General features: G+C 43.9%; 1 protein-coding gene across 9 annotated transcripts in view; it reads left to right on the top strand.

The window, feature by feature from the left end:
• Positions 1-20,294, top strand: part of ATP8A2 (ATPase phospholipid transporting 8A2) — a 614,836-nt gene that overhangs the window by 385,429 nt on the left and 209,113 nt on the right. The gene's annotated exons all lie outside the window — the stretch shown is intronic.

Genomic DNA, 20,294 nt, shown 5'->3' with positions numbered 1-20,294 from the left:
ACTTATTAGGGGGACTAGAGCAGGAGAAGGGTGGGCCCAGGGAAAAGTGGAACGGGCCCTTTTTTGTGTGAGCCCAGTGGGAGTACCAGCAGGACAGCTGTGCTGCAAGGGGGTGGCTTTTGAGGGCATCTTGACTCATAGGTTTCCAAGTGTGTTTAGAAAGGAGGAAGCAGGTGGTCGCTCCAGAGAGATAGAAAAGCAATGTTAATTGTGGATGGTGTCAATATGGCATTCTGTTACGAGTTATTTTGTGTCTGATTTCTCAATGCTTGGCAGAAATAATAACCAAGGCATAGATCAACGTTTTCTGATGCGGATCTTTAATGTACTCAGCTCGGGAAATTTAACAAGTGGTTTGACTAGCCATTTCTTTACCAAATTGTCTACCCTTTCCTCTCAAATATTCGGGTCAGACACATAGGTTCCCATCACTCAGTCTGTAGCTAAACTATTAGTGGGTAATTTTCCTGAGTTGTGCAGGTTGTTCACTGTACAAGGCTGCCCAGCCGAAGGGGTAAATGGGGCAGAGATGTAGGAAAACCAGGAAAAAGAGATGCGTTTTTCTAATTTGCACAAAGGCAGTCGACTCACCGCGTCTGCCCCTCTTGTGCGGTAATAACACAGCTCAGTCCATGCCAAGTAAGAACTTGTAGATATGACGGGTCTCATAGTTTGTGTCTTCCTTTTGTCTGCGTTATTACACGGTTTTTTTGGAGGGGGGCACTTAAATACGTTTGCCCTTCTGTTTCTGTGACATTTTTTTCCCTCCGTGGTAGGAGTCACTCCTGAATGTCACTGGGGGTCATAGCTAACCAGTGCTGTGGTCTGCAGGAGTGTAGGAATCCCTGCTCCCACCATCCGAAGTTTTACGTGCACTTTCAGCTCCTGTAGCATTTGGCCTCACAAGATTTCTTAACAATCTGTTTTTCCTCAAAGTCAGCAAATTACAGATAGTCTAGACTTCTTATCAGGACATTTTACATGAAGCCCCCAACCCTTTGGCTTCCCAGAACTTCTTCCCAGGAAGTGCTTAGTCATTTACACCTCCTATCTTGCCCCCCCACCCCACCTCTTTTTTTTAAATTTCAAGAGGGCTAAGGAGGAGAAGAGTATAATTTTTGTCTGTCTGGAAAATTCTATCTGGAACGAAACCCTGAAAATGCCGTGTGAGTTCCTTACATTAATTTTTCGATTGTAGCTGAGCCACAGCGGTAAACAGTCTTTTGTAAACAGCCTTTAAAAACATTCTTGGTAACATTTAAAAATGAAATAAAGTCTCCACCACTCTGGTCTCCATTTGCTATTTAGTATTTCTAGGAGATTTAATTCGAAAACCAAGAGAACAAAATCCTCGCCTGCGCCCGGAGCATTGACTCGGTGTGTATATAGCCTCTGTGCCACCAACATGCACTTTAAGTGTAATTTTAAAAATGGGAAATTTTAGTGTGTTTTGAACCAAAAGATCAAAGCTTATCGTACTTTGATTTGCTGCTTTGCGATGAATAGTTTTGCATTCTGAGGGTTACCTTGTAGCTAATTGAGAAGGAATTCTATCGCGTATTACTCCCAAATGGTTTTCTTGTAGCTCAAGGAGAAACCCTTGGCAACAACCACTAAGTTCTCGTCTCAAACGACCTCTGATAGATATACTATCAGTCATTTAAAAATAAGAGTCTAGAGGCAATTTGGCGGAGTGACAAAAGACGCACAGGTAGGCATGGGCACGCACACACGCACACACACACTTAGAGTCTTAGGCATTGCCGTGAGGATTATGGTGATTTGAATTACCAGTAAAGATTGTATGGTACACCTATGAGCCTGCGATGCTCACTTGGTCCACTGACCTATGAAACTTGATTTTCCTGCGGGACCCACGGCTCTCTCCTCACCTCAAGACGGAATGCAAACTGAAAGTCCCCGCCACTGTCATCCCCTGCTCGCTTAGGCGTATTCTTTCGGGACCCTTTGCCGTGTTTACGGGCATGTTGACATATACAAGCAAATCAGTGTTTTTACACACAGGTCCTCATGCTCTGTAATACGGTCTGCAGCTCACGTTAGACCTCACACCGTACTTTTGGGACCATCCCCGTCACTACACACAGGTTCATCGCGTGCTGTTTCACAGAGTAGCTTCTTGATCTGTTTCACCTTTCCCAGATTGATGATCAAGTCCTCTCCCTCCCACCCACAAAAAAGCCTTGCGGAATAACAGCTTTCCCTCTAAGGAGGCCATAAATACTCGACCGAAATGATAGTGATCTAATTCGAGCGTTGCCACCACAGTGCCTTGACCGTCACGCACCATCAGTTGATAAGTCCGTACCACGGGCTCCTTCTTGCTGACAAACCTTAGTGCTATTTGACGTGTCATGTAAAATTTCTTCGGGCTGAAGTAACCAACGGTTAGAGTGATTATAAAATAGGAACAAAACGATGGGATCAATGATTTCATGGTCACCCTATTAATAAGCAAAACAAAAGATACATAAACCTTGGCTCTCTGTTCCCTCCACTACTGCCTTTATTTAGTATTTCTTGCCTGCGTGATAGCAAAGACCGCTAGCTTTGCTCCATCAACCATCTATATGCAGCCCGGATGAGCCTTCTGACATACATTTGACTCATTCCAGTGACTGGCACAGTTTCTGGAACATAGACACTCAGAAATGGTGGCAGCGAGTAAACAAATGTCACTGCCCCCCTCAGACTCAGACAAGCAAAGGAGGGGCGGAGGGAGAGAGAGAATCTTAAGCAGGCTCTGTGCCCAGTGCAGAGCCGGACATAGGGCTCAATCTCAGGACACAAGGTCATGACCAGAGCCAAAATCAAGAGTCAGATGCTTAACCGACCGAGCCACCCAAGTGCCCCATCCTCGAACTCTTCAAGGTTCTTATGGCTCCTGATGGAATCCCCAGGTCTGCCTTCCTGCCCCTGCCCCTCGTGGTCTGGATCCCGATTGTCACCGGCCTTATATTTCACTCCATCCCTCCTCATCTGTTATTAGTGCTGCTAATGGACAGTAAGATACACCTTTACTATGCTTACAGTTCTGTGCATTAAAACTGGATTTTTTTTTTAAAGTTCATGTGTTTTTGAGAGAGAGAATGCAAGTTGGGAAGGGACAGAGGGAGAGGGGAGGAATTCCAAGCAGGCTCTGCACCAACAGCACGGAGCCTGACGCGGGGCTCAAACCCACAAACTGTGAGATCATGACCTGAGCCAAAGTGGGACGCTTAACCAATTGAGCCACCCGTACGCCCCACATTGGATTTTTATCATTAGAAACCAACTGGCAGTTTTCTGTCTGCCTCTCATAGATGATGACCAGAATATCACAAAGAGTGTCTGGAGATGGGTGATGATGGCTGCCCAATGGTGTGAATGTACATTAAAACGTGATTAGGATAGGGACGTCAGCGTGGCTCTGTTGGTTGAGTGCCCGACTTGGGCTCAGATCTGTGAGTTCGAGCTCCGTGTCGGCTCTGTGCTGACAGCTAGGAGCCTGGAGCCTCCTTCACATTCTGTGTCTCCGTCTCTCTCTCTCTGCCCCTCCCTCCCTGCCCCCCCCCCCCAAGAATGAATAAACATTTTAAAAAGATTAGTATGGTAAACTTTATGTTATGTGTATTTTACCATAATAAAAAACATGCCAAAAATTTTTAAAAAGAACATCACCAGCACTTTGTTGGTTGAGTCACATGGAGGGAAACAAAACGTGTAGCCAGGACCCTATGCTTTGGAGAGCTCATTGAAGGTTTTTTCAAACCTTCAATGTAGTGTAGTTTATGTAGTTTTGTTTACGTGTAGTTTTGTTTTGTATCAGCGATTAAATGCTAAGTTTGTGGCTGTGACCAGATGACCATATTTCTCAGAAGGTAAATTTCCGCTGGGGGCTAGACCACGCAGAACATCTTAGCCTTGTGGGGCAAACGGGGCTCTTGTCAGCCAGCTAGAGGGGATGCGTTCCTTGTGTGTCAGAGGTAGGAATAAAATTAGCGAAGGCAAGGAGGTAGGGTTGGGTGGGATATATGAGTGGCCAGAGAAGGGGATCTAAATAACTAGACAGGAGTTTTGTTGCTATTAGAAGCTGGGGTTCCTTTTTCATTCTGGAATAAGCGAGTGACATAGTAAAAGCGATTTCAGAAAACTCATATGTCAATATGTAGGGCAGATGGCAAGCAGAGACCTTTAATGTAATTTTGTAGTTTTAACCTGGAGCATAAATCATGACCATTATGTAACTATTTCCCAGCATAATTTATAAGCAGAAAGGAACAACTGATTTAAAAAAAAAAAAAAAACAAACTCTTTGATTTCCACAATGGTAGGCATTTACCGTAAATGTAAAGATTGGGGAAAAATCCGTATACATTTTTGAAGTCCTCATGCGACTTCTTGGTGATAATTCCCAAAAGAGAGAAGGGTCGATTAAATCCTTTAAAGTTCCTACGCTATTTAACAAAGTAGGGGTTCGCTACTCAGAATTTCCTGAATAGGGTACAAAGCCTAAGAAAGTTTCAAAGCATAACAGCTTCCGCATGTTAAGCGTTTACTAGGTGCACTGGTTTGTCCTCAGACTTTCTGAACCCCTAGGGAAAGGTAATATTCGGAATGGAGAAAAGTTTTAATGATAATAAAATTCAAATAGGAAAATAATAGGGAAGTTACTTGAATTTAACCTGCATTTCAAAAAATTATGATACGGATCCCTTATAAACTTTGATGTGTGATATAAAGACAAGACCCCAAATCATCTTTGAAATAGATGAGACTTTGAAATTATGATTATTATTATAATTACGATGGCGATGAGTTGGTGGCTCCTAGTATAGAGAATAACAATAACTTAGGTATTGATGTGAAAAATGGGAATTTTATACTACTTAGAGTGTCTGCTTATTTTTGGCAACACGTATAAGGAATTTTAATGTTTTCTTGGGGTCATTAGACTGGTATGGGATACTGGCCAGGAACTGGGATGCATATTTGGCATGGAGGTCTGGAAATATCACTGAATAAGACAGATTTAAACCCCTGCAATTTGAGATCAAATGCAACTAACCAACAGAATTTTGTTGAAAGCTAATTAAGACTTGTCAGTATCTGACAAGCCTAACACAAACAACAAAAAGCCTGTGCTCTAGAACGTTCCAAAATGTTTACCAGCATTTCGTTTTCTGTACCTTAAAACTAAAACAGTAAAGTGAATTATGGTTCATGTATAAACTGCCATTTTCACCCAAAATATTCTCAGAGAAGTACTTTGAATTTGTTTTTTTTCTGAAAACATACACATAATCTTTTTTGTTGTGATACAGTTTTTTTGCTGTCGGACCTCAGAGGTTTTGGGTTTTTTTTTTTTTTCCTCCATTTTTTAGATCATTATTGTTTGAGAATAATTATATCTCAATGACTTGTAGGCGGCCCCTTCTTTCATTTACCATCTGACTAGCTTCTCATTGTGGAGCCTTAATGTGCGAGAGATGCTGCGGATTTGGTGAGCCCTGTTCCAAACTGGCATCTGTTTCCCAAGAGTAACCCGGGCTGCCTTGTAAATGGACTTTGGGCAGATTTTGCTTTAAATCTTAGAATCAACAAAGAATAGACATTTTAAAACTTTAAAATATTGTCCAATAACGTTTTCTCCTTTTAGTTACGATGCACGACTTAAACCCGCCTCGAAAAAAAAGAACGTATTTCATTCTTGACACATAAGAGATCTCTTTATGGTGAAAGACCAAATTCCTGATAGCTAAGCTTCCCTCTTCTGAACTGTCCGTCTGCCTTGTGAGAGGTGGCTTTAGGTTTCTTGATAAAGAGCCCTGATTTGAGGGGCTAGATTGCAGTGATGAGCTTAAAAGTTAGCATGTTAATAGGTGAAGGTGAATCGAGACCTATCTGTACAGGCTGTGACTTCATCACATATGAAACCATCCGTTTTCTGGTAAAAGCTTTAAGCATTAGGTGTTGACTGCCTACTCGATAGCAGGTGGAATGCTGGGACCAGGGGCCCAAACTCTGCAGAGTTCCCCACTTGACGGGGCTGGTGGCACAGCGAGAGAAGGGCCCCGGTGGCAGATGTCTGGGGCCAGATCCATTCCAGGAACATCCCAGCTTGTGGACTCCGTGACCGCCCGGCCATTTCCTGTCTGGAGCTGATAGTTACTGAGCAATCTTTACAATTTTAATATGTGGGAAGGAAAACTGTCTCAAGAATGGCTTCCCAGTGGGCAATTACAGGATGGGAATTCACCAGAAGTAGGAATACTCTGAACAGTACTCTCCCCGCCCCACACACCCTCATTCTCCAAGCACTCTGGGGTCCTGGGATCCAGATGAACCCGACTGGGCCCCTGCTCTTGGAAGAAAGTAGGGGATGCAGGGAAGACTGGCACAGTTACGGTGCCGGGTGCCGGCTTACAGGAAGACCGCGCGCGGTGTGCGGGGAGAGCTCTCACAAGTGGTGCCGTAGGGCCGTGGGGGCCTCGGCTTGCCAGGAGGAACTGAGCTAGGACCTGGCGGGATGAGTACAGGCTGATCAAGCGAGGGGGGCTGGAGGAGAGAGTTCTGTTGGCCTGCCAGAGAGAGGCCCGCACCTGTCTGCCCCACTTAACCCTCCCGGTGTATTCCAGCTCCGTGATAAATGCCAGAAGTCACCAGGCCCCTAGTAAACAACAGGGAAGAAGTGTAGTTTGCTGGGTTTTATGTTTCAGTAGGAAGATGGCCGCAGAAGTGACGGCACAGGGGCGCAGGAATGTTCTCTCCAAGCCTACTTGGTTGCTGCCCATTTATGGAGCTGGGAGTTTATCAGCAAAAGGTAGAGGGGTGGGGAGGGGTGACGGAAAGGAGTCTTTATAAAGCCACAGAAATATTAGCAGTCTGGAGGGATTCCCCTACAAGATACACCATCACTTTGAACTTTACAAAAATAGACTCTTGCTGCCTTTTCCATGTGACAGTATATGCTTTTTTAATGATGTTTTTGCAGCTGTGTTACCTGAAAGGCTCATTGTAAAGATCCAACGTTCTACCAAAAAAAAAAAAAAAAAAAAAAGAAAAAAGAAAAAAAGAAAGATGTATTTAGGCCCTGATGTTTTAAAGATTGAGTCTTTAACTCCATAAAACCTCCCCGAGGGGGGAAAAAAAGTGCGAGTCCAAAAACAAAATCAAGCAAAGGACTCACGGGGTGATGTGAACTCTGAGAGGTCTGCTGTGTGCAAAACCGTGCCTTATTCTGGAGCGCCCATTCTTTCCTCCCCTCCTGGTTCTGTGGCAGAGACAAAGTCACCCCAGCAAGGGGGGGCCACCTCATGGCCTTGTGCCTTAAAGCTCTCTTATGCCAACTTGCTTCCTTTCCTTTAGGTCCTGTTGCACTCAGACGTAACACCTGCATAATTTAGTGCTGGGTTCTCATCAGGGGGAATGTTACTTCTTTTTACCAAATCGCTTGTGACTTCCCTAAGGGCAAGGACCCTTTCTTTCTGACTTTGCCCCTAGACCGGACTAAATACACACTGCTCAATAAACAGATAATCAATTAAACACATTTCAGTAGAGGCTGACATGTCAGAATCTCTTGGGCTCTGTGTGTCTGGGTGGAGTGGTGATGAATGTGTTTAGAATACAAAGGATTATTTAAGTAGCCTATATTTAAAAAAATTTTTTTAACATTTATTCATTTTTGAGAGAGAGATACAGAGCATGAGCGGGGGAAGGGCAGAGAGAGAGGGAGACACAGCATCCGAAGCAGGCTCCAGGCTCCCAGCTGTCAGCACAGAGCCCGATGCGGGGCTCGAACCCACGAACCGTGAGGTCATGACCTGAGCCGAATCGGGTGCTTAACCAACTGAGCCACCCAGGCACCCCAGCATATTATATTTCTGATTTCTGTTTAGGAAATATCTTTCTGGTCTAACTTAAATCTTTCCTTGTGGAATTTTCATACAGAGAATAGACCCTCCAAGTATGTATTAGAAGATTAATTCAGGTTTAGAATTTGTTTAACGTCATCTTTTGAGAGAGAATAAAGGATAATTTTGATTGGATTCTTTAAACACATTCCTACCTTACACGACCTTTTATTTTAGCTGAAACTCTTAGATTTTCACTCCGGTGAAAGTGATTTTTACCAATTGGGTTTTTCTTGCCAGTTTACTCTGCGTTGCTCTCCTAGATTTCTTCTTGTCCTTTCTTCCACTGGTAGAGACCAGCTGTCCTAAGACTTTCGAAATCAGATTTCCTTGAATTCTCGGTATCAACTTTGTAAACGTGTCTCAGCACAAATGCCCTGATCGTGCCTGTCTATCCATGTTCATCTCTGTGCACCAGAGTAGCACTATTCTGAGCAAGTAAATTTCCATGACATTTGATTGCAAGGGGTTAAAAGTCCAAGATCGGGGCGCCTGGGTGGCGCAGTCGGTTAAGCGTCCGACTTCAGCCAGGTCACGATCTCGCGGTCTGTGAGTTCGAGCCCCGCGTCAGGCTCTGGGCTGATGGCTCGGAGCCTGGAGCCTGTTTCCGATTCTGTGTCTCCCTCTCTCTCTGCCTCTCCCCCGTTCATGCTCTGTCTCTCTCTGTCCCAAAAATAAATTTAAAAAGTTGAAAAAAAAAAAAATTTAAAAAAAAATAAATAAATAAAAGTCCAAGATCGAGAACAGAGACTTCAGTCACAGGTTGTGGAAAAGAGAAGGGGACAACAGAAAAGAGCACCTCCTGTAGCAGACCAAGGAGAAGGTAGTGGGAAGAGGCAAAGGGGGTTCATAGTGTATCATTCCAGTTATGGAAAATGATCGCCTGTTTTTGGTTTTTTTTTGACCTCCATTTGCTTTGAGAGGATCAGGAGCAGGGACCCTCTCTTCTCCTTTTCTCTAAACTTGTCGGCCTGACTTAGGAAAGAGAAATAGACTTTGGCCCATAGTTTTGAATACCTTTTTTTTTTTTTTTTTTTTTTTTTTTTTTTTTTACACAAGCAAGCGAAGTATGATTATAAGAATGCAATTCGTCTTTCTTTTTCTTCGACTTTGGGTTTTTTTGGATTTGCCCTTTAGTTGAAATAGCTTCGGTTAAAAAAGCGTCACATCAGGAAGCTCATCTCTCCTCTGGTAAATGCCTGTACTTTTAGGTGGTAAATAATCTTCACTGCCTACTGACAACTCACTGGAGCCAATATATTGGTTTTCATTTGAGCCACTATATTGGTTTTGCAACAGGTGTTCTGGGAGTTTAGCATGCCCTTCATTTCTTAGTTCCAGTGCCCTGACAGATCAAGCGGGCTATTTAAAGAAGGCTCACGACTGGGTGTTGTATGGAAACCAATTTGACAGTAAATTTCATATATTAAAAAATAAAAAAAAAATAAAAAATAAATAAATAAATAAATAAATAAATAAATAAATAAATAAATAAATAAAGAAGGCTCACGAAGTGATGTATGTGCTTTCTTGCCTGGTCTTTCAAAGCTAGGGGAGGCAAAGTATATTAGTGTCATTAAATTCTGCTTGTACCTCCTGAGCAGGCCGGTGAAAGAATATTGCTTTAAAATGTTGGCCTCTTTCATCCAAGGATCAGAGGATGAGCTTTATTATTGTTCCTTTAACTAAGCTGCATGTTGCTTGGATGGTCGTTTTGTCAATCACTCGTCCATCTGAAAGTTGCTTCTTCGTAACATTAACTACTAACTAGGAGCTTTTGCCTCCTTGTTAGCCTTGCTTTATTGGTTTTCTTTTTTCTTTTGAAGGTTTTTATCAGTACGGTGCACTGGTATACCACTTTATTTTTTTTGGTGAGGTATAATTTACATGCAATAAAATAAACCCTTTCCTTCCGACTTCGGCTCGGGTCATGATCTCGCGGTGCTTGAGTTCGAGCCCCGCGTCGGGCTCTGTGCCGACAGCTCGGAGCCCGGAGCCCGCTTCGGATTCTGTGTCTCCCTCTCTCTCTGCCCCTCCCCTGCTGACGCTCTGTCTCTTCCTTTCTCTCAAAAATAAACAAACATTAAAAGAAAAGAAAACAATAAGCCCTTTCTAGGGTACAGTCTGTGAGTCTCAACAAATGCATATGATAGTGTCATTGCCATGACCCTCGGATAGAGAGCACTGCCGTCACTCAAAACAGCCCCCCAACGCCCCTTCTGTAGTCCGGAACCTACCCTTACACCCAGTCCCTAGCCATGACTCGTCTGTTTTCTGACCCTGTAGTTTTCTGACCCTTTCTTAGAAGGTCCTGTGGGTGGAATTCTACCGCTCTATGATCTTTGGCATAACCCATTCGAGGTTCATCCATATGGTGGTGAGTGTCTGTGGTTCATTCTTTTTTAGTGCCGAGTAGTATTCCACTATAGAAATAGGATTTCCCATGGTTGGAGAGTTCTGGAAGCCCAGTTCCATGGGGTTGTGAGCCAGGGACCAGGGAGGCACCGGACTGCAAGTAATACTGTGGTTGCAGGAAGAACGTAAATGAAATGCGACCGGAATAGCCCTGATCATAATGGCGATGATGATGACGGAGGGGTGAGTCGGCCTGGGGAGCACTTTCTGCTAATCCTTCTGGGGGAGGAGAAGGGCCAAGAACCCAGACTTGTCTTCTTCCAACCCCTCCTCCACCTGCTGTCTCGCTGGGGACGGCGGTTAGCAGAGAGCAGCAATGTTAGGTTGGGGTGGGGCTCTGTAGTCAGACTGCCTGGGGGCTTTGCTTCCAGCTCAAGCCCTGCAAATCTGGGCATGCCTCCTGGCTACTCCCAGCCTCAGTCTCCTTCTCTGTAAAATGAGGGCAATAAAGTGCATACGTCAAAGAGTTTACGAGGATTAAGTAAGACCATACAGGAAAGCCTTTAGCATGGGGCCAACCGCAGAGAGCCCTCAAGTTAGCCACTGAGCATTAATCTGAAGGTATTTCATATTTGACCAATCTTTCGACTACAGTGTTGTAGGGCCCGAGGCGTTTATAGTTCATCCTTCTTCCCAGAATAGGAATCGGCCCTGCAATAGCCAACTCTAACCCACCCTCTGCTGGGAACCTTCTAGGAGGAGGTAAGTCTTCCTTACTACCTCTTTAGGTAGTGCCACCTTAAACACAGCTCCTGTTATATGCTGCAGTTGGATATAATCGCTGCAGAGCAAAACAGCCTTGAGTAATCCTGTTCGATTAACTTGGAGTTTGCTTGCCTCCTGCCCGTGCATTGCTACCAATTCAGGTGCTGATAAATAACTGCAGTCCAGTAATGTGGTCATATGTTTATGACTGAGAAATAATTCCTCCGGCCCAATCTGTGGCCTCGTGTTCTCCTCGCACCCAGGGGGGCATTTACAGATGTCGTTAATTGGCCGAGAATCCTCGATGCTGTCACACGTTGCCTGAGAGCATTTAGATGAAACACTGTATATACAAACCACGTGGATAAAGAAGATGTGGTCTATATGTACGATGGAATACTACTTGGCCATGAGAAAGGATGAAATCCTGCCATTTGCAGCAACGTGGATGGAACTGGAAGGTGTTATGCTGAATGAAATCAGTCAGTCAGGGAAGGACGGATATCGTATGTTGTCATTCATATGTGGATCTTGAGGAACTTAAGTCCATGGGGGAAGGGAAGGGGGAAGAATACTTACAAACAGAGAGGGAGGGAGGCAAACCATGAGAGGCTCTTAAATTTTTTTTTTTTTTTCAACATTTTTTAATTTATTTTTGGGACAGAGAGAGACAGAGCATGAACGGGGGAGGGGCAGAGAGAGAGGGAGACACAGAATCAGAAACAGGCTCCAGGCTCCGAGCCATCAGCCCAGAGCCTGACGCGGGGCTCGAACTCACAGACCGCGAGATCGTGACCTGGCTGAAGTCGGACGCTTAACCGACTGCGCCACCCAGGCGCCCCGAGAGGCTCTTAAATACACAGAACAGGGTGGATGGGGGATGGGGGAGAGGGGAAAGTGGGTGACGGGCATGGAGGAGGGCACCTGTTGGGATGAGCAGTGGCTGTTGCACGGAAGCCAATTTGACCATAAATTATGTTCATAACAAAATAAAGAAAATTGTAGCCATTAAAAAAAAAAATAAATGAAACACTGAAACTGATGTACTTGTCCCCTAAAACTGCAGCCCCTTAAACAGTCCACTCTCTGGGGGTTTGCTTGAAGGAATCCATGTGAGTTTCCTTTGCTCCCAGAGCATGAGTCTCTCTAGTTTCTGTCAAGGCCAAGCCGTCTCCTGTTGGCTGAAAACAGTCCTCCCAGGCTGCCCTGGACCGAGATGTATGCGTGCATTAGAGTTCAAAAAAGAGCCTTTCCTCTAGGTGAACCAAGTCGGAAGTGTGCCGTCCACAAAGACAGTGTCAGTACTTGCACGGGGCAAAGTGCTAACGCCCGTCTCGGGTGTTTTTCACCCGGGCCAATGGTAGCCTTAAAGTATGCAAGGGTTCTATCAATTACACCCGTCTTCAGGGTGCCCTGAAACTCATCTGCTTTGGAACCGATAAGAACAAACAACAGTGGGGCGCCTGGGTGGCTCAGTCGGTTAAACATCCAACTTCAGCTCGGGTCATGATCTCACGGTTCGTGGGTTTGAGCCCCACCTTGGGCTCTGTGCCGACAACTCATAGGCTGGAGCCTGCTTCGGCTTCTGTGTCTCCCTTTTTCTCTGCCCCTGCCCTATTTGCACGCTGTCTCTCTCTCCCTCTCAAGAGCAAACATTAAAAAAAAAAAAAAAAAAAAGGAAGAAACAACAATGAATTCTATCCTGGCGACTACTATGCGTTGGTATGAAAATGGAAAATAAACGTTCCTGGACTCCAGTTGCTGTTTCCGTGCCCGAGTATATTTTGAATCTATAAAAGCTGGGTGCATTTTGTATCTGCTGCCTTTTTTGTTGTTGTTGTTGGAGAGACTTGCCAGAGAAACTTACCCAAAAAGGCAATGCTGTGAAAAATTTCCTTGCTATTTGATAGGTCATGATAAAGGCCACTGGTGGCTCTCTTGTTCTTGATCTGTGCCTAATGTCATCAGCTGATGGGAAATACGCATTTGGCTTGATAATTCTTGCTGGAAATTTTAAAAGCTCCCATTAAATAGTCCTAATATGTTGTTGCATTAACCCCAAAAGGATCTGAAAATATTGATGGAATACTCACTATAGGGAAGCTAAATAGCCACCATGGATTTGTCTCCCCACCTAAATGACACCAAGCAGATGGCTGTTGTTTTCACACTGGTCTTGGGGGCCCGTCTTTGTAGCGGTGCTTCCCAGAATGATCACTGCCATGTATGTACAGGAACCACGTCTCCGACGGAAGATGGAACCACGCATGCGATGGAAGTACCCGGGGTGCCTCCCAGAGGAGTTCTCACGGGATACCTCTGCCTGCGTCACTCTCCCCCTCGAGCTGTGGCCGGTGCCCCGGTTCACCTGACTCTAGCCGGAGTCCGTGCAGATAGGAGTCACGATTGATCCTCTGCTTCTCCTTTGGTTCCTGCTTGTTAAATTTTTTTCATGTTTATTTGTTTTTGAGAGAAAGAGAGGGAGAGGCAGAGAGAGAGGGAGACACAGAATCCAAAGCAGGCTCCAGGCTCTGAGCTGTCAGCAAAGAGCTGGACGTGGGGCTTGAACCCACGAACCGAGAGATCATGACCTGAGCTGAAGCTGGACGCTCAACCGACTGAGCCACCCAGGTGCCCCTTTTTCTCCTGCTTCTATAGCATCTGTCGCAACATTAATCTCACAACATGAAGTGATATCTGCCTACATCAAGAAATGCTAATCAATGGTTTCTGAACAATAAGCATAAATGGAGGAAAAAAAAACAAACCCTAAATTCTACTCAAGCCAACTAAGGCTTTAATGTTGCTAATTAAGTTAGTAGAGTGAATTCTAAAGAATAACATTGAAATAATAATTAAAATCAAGTTTTTCTGCCTACAATGAGTCAGAAAAGATTTAAGTATTCATTAAAATACATATTACTTAAAAATGAAGTTAAGTATATAGGAGGAATAATAAGACAAGTCTCACTCTAAAAGTCAATGTGAATAAAAAGACCTACCCCACTCTTGGACTAGGAAGAAATATGTGCACACGGAGACATACACATACATTTTTACACATAAAAGCATCAAAATAAACAAGGAAATGCTAAAGATCATAAGAAACTACATGATAAAATAGCCTGGACATCTTGAAAATAAAAATACTAAGAGGACTTGTCAAGCTGGATGTTACACATAGTACGAAGGTGTAACAGTAAGAGCAGTTTGGGGCTGTGCATGGACAGATCAATAGAACCAAGTGGAAAACACAACAACCAATCCAAATACAGCTGGATCTTTTGTTTATGGTTAAACTAGCATTTGAGTTGAGTGGGTAAAAGATATTTTACATAAATGGTGAAGGGCAACAGAGGCCACTTGGAGAAAATATTACAGCAGATTCATAATTCTTTACTCTTTCCACCAAAATTAATTACAAATGGATTTGACTTTCATGCGGTGAAAAGGTAATGCATTCCCATGGTTTCTAAACTTGAAAACCCCAGTGAAAATTAAGCATCCTAAAATCGGCTATCTCTGGCTCTGTCCACGTCACTGCCCCCTTCCCTGTAGAGGTGTCCCTGATACCTCCTTTCAGCATTTGTTTATCCAGACACCAGCCTGTGTGATTATTTGCCTTGTGCGTTTCTTTCGTACGCAAAAGATTGCATTCTAGAGACCTGTTCTGCCCTTTCTTTTGTGCCATAACAGTATACCCCGGGGTCTTTCCACGTCAGTGCTAGAGGGCCTCCTCATTCTTCTTGCAGTTGCAGATTATTCCGTTAGGTAAATAGTTTACTTAACTAGTCCCCTATTGATGGACACTTGGGTTATTTCCAACCTCAACATTTTCCTTCAACAAATTATGCGCCAGTGTTGGATAAATTCCCAGAAGTGGGACTTCCATGTCAAAGGGTAAATGCATTAATAATTTTGATAAGTATTGCCATTTCCCCTCTTTCTTCTACATTTCTAGGAGTTCTTTACATATTGGGGGGAGATTAAGCTCATTTTCAGGGGCATGGGTTGCAAGCATTTTACTTTTCATTATAGTAAAAGACTGGGATCATCCCAGACTGTTCATTGCGGACTGGGTTCCCTGGGAAGGAGACTCAGATGGAGTTTAGCGTGAGGGATTTTGTGCCCTTGAGGTCAACATCTGTCAATGGGAGGGAATGGAATCATGAAGAAGCTATGGATCAGGTAAATGAATGAGACCCTATGTCAGACAACCGGCCGGGGGCCAAAGCCAGGGTAAGAACGCAGATTCCTGCTCTTGCTATAGCAACATTGCAGGCTGCTGCTTCCAAGGAGAGCATCCTGAAGAAGGCCGTGGCTCAAGAGAAGTGATTTCTTTTTTTTGTTTGTTTTAATTTTTTTTTTAATGTTTATTGATTTTTGAGACAGAGAGAGACACAGCATGAACGGGGGAGGGGCAGAGAGAGAGGGAGACACAGAATCGGAAGCAGGCTCCAGGCTCTGAGCCGTCAGCCCGGAGCCCGACGCGGGGCTCGAACTCGCGGACCGCGAGATCGTGACCTGAGCTGAAGTCGGATGCTTAACCGACTGAGCCACCCGGGCGCCCCTAGAGAAGTGATTTCTAAAGAAATGAATGAGAGTAAGCAAAGAAAAGCAAAGAAGGAAGTATTCCCTTGGAAAAGGGTATACCCGTGAGTCTGCAGAATTGCAAGTAGTTCTGAATAGTTGAAGGCTGGGTCTAAGAAGTGTCTAGAAATGCAGTGGGAGAGAAAACTGGGGTGACATCAGTTAAGCCCTGGATATATATGAGTCTTGGCGTCTTAAACACAGTAGTAGTGATGTGAGGATAGTGGCATTTCTGAAAGATCATTCTTGTACTGTTCATCTTGGTGGCTCATAACAGAGCAGCAGAGGATAGTTTCCAAAGATGGCTACCTCAATATGTCTTTTAAGTCCCATGCTCTTCATGCAAAGTGCTTCTGACACTTTTCTACTGAGCGGTGGTGCTGCGTTCCCTTCCCTTGGGTCTGGATGGACCTTTGTAACAGCTTCAAGCAATAGACACCAAGTGACTTCCAAGGGTTGGTTCCATTGGAACCCAGCTGACCTGTTGTGGGAAGACCAAGCCATGTGCAGAAGGCACATGAAGCTTTCTGTCCAACAGCCTTTCTGAGGTCTCAGCTGCCAGCCGTGTGAGCACACAGACTTCGAAGAACTCCAGACCCCAGTCTTCTAGCTGATACCAGTGAAGCAGAGATGTGTGATGCCTGCTGAGCCCTGCCCAGTTCTAGATCTGTGAGCAAAATCAATGGTGCCATTGTTTTGAACCACTAAGTTTGGGATGGAGGGAGTGACTTGTTAAGTAGCCATAATCCCTAGAAATATTTAGGCTGATTTGGGTTTCAAGCAAATTAACTCATGTCCCATCAGGCCAACAGGTTTCTTTATCTTTTGGGTCGTGTTCCTTTGAGCCAGTCACTTTTGGAGATGCAGAAGAGTGTTTCGCATAGATGATAAATATTACCGAAAAGAAACGTAGTTTCAAAGGACTTGTCACCATGAAGTTTAATAATTAGGCACCGAGCACACTGTTCGATGCCATTCGCGCGATCTATTCTCCCTCTCCCGGTATTCTTTTCTCCTGGACCCGACCGTGGCACTGAAACTCCTAGTTTGCTGATGACAGAAAAGTATCAGATTTTCCTCTTGCCATACAAGTGTATGCAGTGGTCAAAATTCATAGAGCTGTACGCTGAAAAGGGTGAATTTTACTGCACGCAAGTTATATCTTTAACACGTACCATAAAGTATATCTTAATAAGCAGATATTCTAGTAATTGCTCCTAGATGTTTGAATCGGGCCTAGTGCCACATCTGCCAGAAAGGTCTTTTGTTTATATCGAACGTCTCCCTTTCCTTCTCCATTCCACCACCCCTCCCCCCATTACATCCTCTCTCTCATAACCCCACACTTTCTTAGAGTTTAGTTTTGGGGTAGGCCTGCTAAGGGTGATTCATGCATCCATGCCCAAGTTTTAATTCGACAAATAGGGCTGTGATCAAAGTATTGGTTCTGTACGGTAGAGACTTGGGAACATTTGACAGAACTAAACTTAGTTCTCCGCTGAGACAGCCAAAGCCTGGAGACATCATGCGTGCACTTTCGGTATGCATACGTGAACAGTAGCAAGGAGTTTTCTCCCACTCTGTTTTCTTATCCCTGCGAGGCTAGATGGCTCAAAGGTGTTGGGGCAGGAGTTTACTTGGGTATCATTGGGCTGTCGGAGCCTCCTATCCCTCATTATTTTTGAGTTGTAAGAATATAGTTAAAATGCTTGTGTTTCTGTACATTTCCTTAACCTTCAAATGTGAATATTACAGTAAATCATAAACCGCAATTCAAAAATGCAAACACCTTCTGTGCCCACATTTAGTATATTTAGTCAATTTCTTTTCCATATCCACTCAATGACAGCTGAAGGAATTTCTTTAGGATGACAGATTGTCAGCACATTGACATAGATTGTGTTAGATGTATATTTTTAGTGGGAACGAATGATTTTTAAGTGAGCTTTTCTCAGAAATATAATAACAGGGAGGAGAATTGTTATTCCATGTGTCAAGCCTATAGAATTTTTTTTTTCTTGCCGGTTATAACGGTCAACCTAAAGAGTAGTTATTAACAAGTAGTTTACAAAATAAAGAGGAAAATCGTAGCTTGCTAAAAACCATTCTCACATTTACTAGAATAGACACATGAGTAAATAGGAAAGAAAGTTATCTTTAGAGAAAAAATAATTTTAAAATAGTTTAGAATTGTTTCTCGTTCTTTATTATATTTCGCTACTTAGATAACATTTGGGAAAAGGGACCGATCAAAACTTGCTACATGGAAAGGGCATTTCTTTACATTTACTTGTGAAATTGAACTAAAATTCGGAGTATAAGAACTATGATCTCTGAATGAGATCCTGATTTCTTATGAATACTTTCCTGGAATCAGAGGCTAAATTGTGCGGTTATGACCTAGTTACTATCTGGAGGTACTGCAGATTGTTCAATCAGAAGGCCGTGTGTTGCTTTCTGCCTCTGAACATTTGGGACCATCCCTTTCCTGTGTATGAGCCCTGGGGAATTGAGATAGGAGAGCGGGATACATGTTAAATCGCTTTTCATGTAAGGAATGCCCACGTTGGTTCCCAGAGGACAAAATTAGGCAAGGACCTAATGGGGAAGAGCTGTTCTCAGACTGGGAGAATAGGCCTGGCTTCCTAAGGGACTGCCTCTCTCTTGAATCTTCAGCATTGGCCCAAAGGGATGTGTTTCTTCATAACTCACTTTGAATGGCCGTTGTACCGCACAACAACATGACCTGCCATAACTTGATTCCTTTTACGCTGGGAGAAATCTTTGAGGACACGGAACCAGGGAGGAGAAAACACTGCACGTTGCTGAAGAAAGTAAATCTTATTACAAAAGAAAGCAGTCTGAATTTTTCTCTGGAAAATAATTAACAGCTGCCAAGGGATCATCAGTCCTTCAACTGCCTACATACAGCTCGGTTTCCTTGGTGTGGTCATTAGTGGAGATTTTTCAGGCGAATCCACAAATATCCTGTGGGAAAGGTAAATCTGGTTCTATAGAACTCTAGCCCTGGGGTGGCTGATGTGCACCCCTGAGGTTTCACTTCTCCTTGTACCCGCCCCACACCATCGTGATCCTCGGTGCCTATCAAAACAGGAAGCCTTTTCCTACTCCCTAATGGAAGGAGGCCCCAGGGCATTATTACCACAACCAGCCGCAGGGATAAAAGAGGCCTCAAGTGGTAATATAAATATGGTGATAATAATCCAAAAAGAACACAAAAATAAAACCACTAAAACATACTTGCAAACACAAGTGTCATTCACAGCTTCGCTTCTCACCGTAAAACTGTGCCCCTTGGCCACGTGGGGCCCTTGGTCTTCCCTGGTGTCACGTCCTTTGTAGGGTGAAGAGTGGTGTGGGCAGGAAGCATTTTGAAACTTGTTTGCAGTTACTGGGCCGCTGTAAATCTATATTTAAAACTACGATTACCAAACATGTTTAATAACCAAGAGAAAGCTTTGTTGAGACAGGGACGGTGTTGTGTACCATAAACTCAGCGATGCAAATATATGAGCGTATAAAACAGACTAGAAGGAAAAACCCAATATATTCATACTTATATTTGAGTCAGTAAATGTATGAATGGTTTTTTTCTGTGTGTTTTATAGATATTTTTAAACAAATGGTATGTTTTTATATGCAGAAAATGTCAATGCGTACATGTGTGAATAGATGCTATAACGATGGGGTTTAGGAAAAAGACAAGTAGAAGTTACAGTTGACATGTGTATTAAAAAACCAAATCAGGGGCGCCTAGGTGGATCAGTCAGGTAAGCATCCTACTCTTGATTTCAGCTCAGGTCATGATCTCGTGGTTTCATGGGTTCAGACCGCACATCAGGCTGTGCGCTGACAGTGTGGAGACTGCTTGGGATTCTGTCTCCCTCTCTCTCTGCCCTGCCCCCGTGTGTGCACTCATGCTCTCTCTCTCCCTCGAAAATAAATAAATACAATCACCCCAAAAACCCCGGAAACAAAAGTTAGGCCATTGCAACAAAAATCAGGATATGGGCAAAGCATTACTTAGGGAATCTTACATTCTTATGATACCTTTTGCTGCCAATAGTACGTATTCCTTGCAAACAGTTCTCCCTGAAAGATAAATACCGTTAAGAACTTTTCCAAAGTGGCACTCAGCTTGGCAGGGTTTCATGAACTCTCTCTTGAAGCATCTTATTTTTAAAAAAATTTTTTTAACATTTATTTACTATTGAGAGAAAGAGACAGAGCATGAACAGGGGAGGGTCAGAGAGAGAGGGAGACCCAGAATCCGAAACAGGCTCCAGGCTCCAAGCTGTCAGCACAGAGCCCGACGCGGGGCTCGAACTCACGGACCGCGAGATCACGACCTGAGCCGAAGTCGGCCGCTTAACCGACGGAGCCACCCAGGCGCCCCCCCCCCCCCTTGAAGCGTCTTAGTGGACATTAGGTAGTTCATACCTCTGCATGAGCTGAGTTCTGAACACACCCAAATAATTATCCAAACTTCTATGATGCAGGATAAACAAAACAGCTCTGTGGTAAAATTAAAATCTGTCTCAATCACGAATTTCATCTTTTACTTTTTTGAGTCTGAGGTAGTGTGCTCATCAGAAATGGACATTGTATCCCAGAACAGCTTCGTTCCCACTGCAGTCAGAAGGGCTG

The sequence above is a fragment of the Neofelis nebulosa genome, chromosome 1 (assembly GCF_028018385.1).
Source record: "Neofelis nebulosa isolate mNeoNeb1 chromosome 1, mNeoNeb1.pri, whole genome shotgun sequence".
NCBI lineage: Eukaryota > Metazoa > Chordata > Mammalia > Carnivora > Felidae > Neofelis > Neofelis nebulosa.
This window is presented reverse-complemented; position numbering and strand designations above follow the sequence as displayed.